The following is a 4,032-nucleotide window of genomic DNA, read 5'->3' on the forward strand; positions in this document are numbered from 1 at the left end:
TTTGGACATATTGTCAGGAGGGGCCAGTCACTGGAGAAGGGTATCATGTTTGGTAAGGTGGAGAATCAGTGAAAAAGAGGAAGACCCCCAACTGAGATGGACTGGCAAAGTGGCAGCATTAATGGGCTCAAGCAATGCAAAATTTGTGAGGTTAAACTAAGACCAGGCAGTGCTTCCTTCTGCTGATTGACAAGATAGCTCCTTAAATGTTTAAAGCCAATGCATTTTCCATTATTTGACAAATTCCTATGTATTCCATCTGGTGAAGTCCATATGTATGGTTGCTGTTTATGGTGAAACAAAGGTATGTGCAATAACAAGTCATTGGTCTTGAAAATTCTATCATGCAAACTCCAACATCATTTCTATCACCAAACACACATTTTCCAACTACCAATCCTTTCTCTTTGCTTCCAACCTTCACATTCCAATCATCAGTAATTATTAATGCATCTTGATCAGACTGAAAACATTGGTAGAATTCTTAAATTTATCATCACTGGCTTTAGTAGTTGATCAGTAAATTTGAACAATAATGATGTTAATTTGTCTTCCTTTTAGGCATATGGATATTATCCTACCACAGAAAGCATTGCACTTCAAGATAGATCTTGGAATGCTCTTTCTGATGAAGAATGCAACACCATTCTTGTTTAGTTTGTGATTCCCAGCATACTAAACCATATGATTATTTTATTCAAAATGGCCTATCCCAATCCATTTTAGCTCACTAATGCCTAGGATATCTACATTTATGTATTCTTTTTTTTTTTTTTTAATGGTTTCCTAGATTCATAGTTTGCATGTTCTGATTATTAATGGATCTTTGCAGCTCTTTTGTCTCTTTTATAGCTGTGCCCAATCATACAATGAAAGTCCCAGAAGTTTTACTCATTCCATATCATTAAAGTCAACTCTACTTTGAGGAGTAGCTCTTCCTCGTTTGTATTGTGAGTATCTTTCAAACCTGAGTGACTCCTCTTCTGATACTATATCAGACAATGCTTTCTGACTGCTATTCATAAGATTTTCAGTGACTAACCATTCAGAAGTGGTCCATCTCTCCTCCTTCCTGGTCTGTCTTAGTCTGGAAGCTGCACTGAAACCCGTCCATCACTACAGCAAAGTGACAGATGAGTGGTGGATGGATATTCTCCAGGTGCTTGGGCCATGAACACCTACTTATTCTACATCTCTTCTTGTCCTTCTGATTCATATTAATAAATTTTCAAATTTCTATCTACAGCCAAGGTATTTCCCTCTTGAATTCTACACTTATGAATTCCACTTTTAAGGAGCTCAAGGTCAGCAGTTCGAAACCACCAGTGGTGCCACGAGAAAGATGAGGCTTTCTGCTCCCGTAAAGCTTTACAGCCTTGGAAATCCTATGTAGGGTTGCTGTGAGTCGGAACCAACCTCCATAGCACACCACCACCACCACAACTATAGTTCATTTCTCCCTGGTCATGTGCATCTGGCTGTCTCTCAGACCAAAACTTAATTTATTAAGAGCACTCCCAAACAATCTGTTCTTGATTCCCTGTTAGTGCTGGTGTGGCATTGGGAGTTAATACACTGGACTGCAAAGGTGGTTTGAATCGCAACGTCTGCAAGTCAAGCTCATCAGGTGCTCCTCAGAAACCCTACATAGGGTTGTTAAGGATGGGAACTGACTCAATGGCAATTCCAGTCAACAACAACCAGTCTAGCAAGATAGATGTTGGAGGTAGTCCTAGATCTTTCTACTTCTTGACTCTCCACACTCAGTCCCAAAACCCTTATCTTCGATTTTTTTCTTTCATATTTTTATGCTCTTGTCTATACTGGGGCACTTTTGATGGTGAGGAGGACACTATTAGTAATTATGTTAGGTTCAAACTAGGACTACTGTGGAAAAATAGAGATATGTGTTTACCCTAATATTGAGAAATAGAGAGAACTGTAAAGTGGTAAGAGAAGCACATTACTTTTGAAGAACTAATAGAATTGCAGTCTTGTTAGTCTAGGATCATATGTGTGTATGTGGTTAGGTTGAGGAGTTGTTGTTGTTGTTGTTAGGAGCCATTGAGTCAGGACTTACTCATAGCAACCCTATACACAACAGAACAAAACACTGCCTGGACCTGGGCTAACCTCACAATTATTGCCACGCTTGAGTCCATTGATGCTGCCACTTTGCCTATCCATTTCACTGGGGGTCTTCCTCTTTTTCTGACCCTCCAACTTACCAAACATGATGCTCTTCTCCAGTGACTGCTCCCTCCTGACAATATGTCTGATGTATGAGAGTCGAAGTCTGGACATTCTTGCTTCCAGCTCAGATCTGTTGGTTCTTTTGGCACTTTGTCCTCCAACACCACAACTCAAATGCATCAATTCTTCTACAATCTTCCTTATTCACTGTCCAGCTTTCACATCAATATGAGGTTATTGAAAATACCATGGCTTGGGTCAGGCACACCTTAGTCCTCAAGCTGACATCTTTGCTCTTCAACACTTTTAAAAGATCTTGTGAAGCAGATTTGCCTAATGCGATACGTTATTTGGTTTCTTAGCTGCTGCTTCCATGAGTGTTGATGGTTGATTCAAGTTGCCAAATGAAGTCCTTGACAACTTCAAACTTTTCTCCATTGATAAGAATGTTGTTGATTGATCCAGTGGTGAGGATTTTTGTTTTCTTTACATTGAGATACAATCCATACTGAAGACTATGGTTTTTTATCTTCATCAGTAAATATTTTAAGTCCTCTTCACTTTCAGCAAGCAAGATTGTATCATCTGCATATCACAGGTTGTTCATACAGGAAGAAAGCAAAAAGTCATTAAGAAGACAAGAAAGAAGGAAAAGATCAAAATGCATGTCAGAAGAGACTCTGAAACTTGCTCTCCATTGTAGAGATGCTAAAGTAAATGAAATAAATGAGGAGGTATAAGAGCTGAACAGAAAATTTCAAAGGTCAGATAGAGAAGACAAGGTCAATTATTATAACAAAATTTGCAAAGATCTGGAGTTAGAAAACCAAAAGGGAAGAACACGCTCAGCATTTCTCAAGCTGGGGGAAGGTTGAGGAGTAGTGAGAGATGAATATGGAAAGGCAATTGCAATGTCAGGTTCTTCAGGTATAAAAGTGTTTCTTACCTTTAGGATGAATCATGAGTGGTAGATACTATTGGTTATTGGCTTAACATTCATTTATCTCTACTTTCTAATAATAGGTATCCCTCATGTAGCCAATTACTTCAGGAGAAGCTGGCCTTACATTCATCTCTCTAGGGGTGGATCTAAATTGATCCAACAATCATGTCTGAACATTTTCCAAGGAGTAGGCCATGGGGATCATGATTCAACTGTAACCAATATTTCATCAAGGAATCTGCTGGATGATTTACAAGTCATAAGAAGGTACTATCATGTCTAGATGTCGTGCCTACATTCCTGCAACCATTTTAATTCTAAGACTGAAGCTGCAGCAAATAATGAATGATTGCATAGTGAAGAGATAAAAATATAGGATCCCAGATGCCTTTGTGAGCTGCTAAAATCGTCATCCCCAGAGTCTATCCTACCTCTGGCCTTTAATTACGTATGAGATGGCATTTGCTTTTTTACTTAAGTTTGTTTAAGTTGAAATTTTCTTTTACTTGCAGCCAAAAACACTGTGATATACTATGAAAATTAAGAATGTGAAAGTTAAGAATGACTTTGGCATTATGAGAATCAGAGAAAATGTGATTTCATTGTTACTTATTGTCATTATCACAGCTGCTATATTTTACCTTGTGCTGTTGTTTGTCTTTCTATGTATTTATTTTTAATATGCAACTTGTTTAGAAACTACTAGAATTAGGGTCTGGGCTGAGCTTTATTTCTTTATAGCCCCGCAACCCTCTTATAACCCACACTGTGTAAATTATTAAGCCTCATCCCTACCCTAGACACACAGGATGACCAAATGGAAGGTAATAATTAGTCTCATCTTTACTGGCTTCCTATTGAATGTAGAGGGGATTACTGGATGAGTGAATGGGAAC

This window comes from Chrysochloris asiatica, unplaced genomic scaffold (assembly GCF_000296735.1).
Source record: "Chrysochloris asiatica unplaced genomic scaffold, ChrAsi1.0 scaffold00073, whole genome shotgun sequence".
NCBI classification, from domain to species: Eukaryota; Metazoa; Chordata; class Mammalia; order Afrosoricida; family Chrysochloridae; genus Chrysochloris; species Chrysochloris asiatica.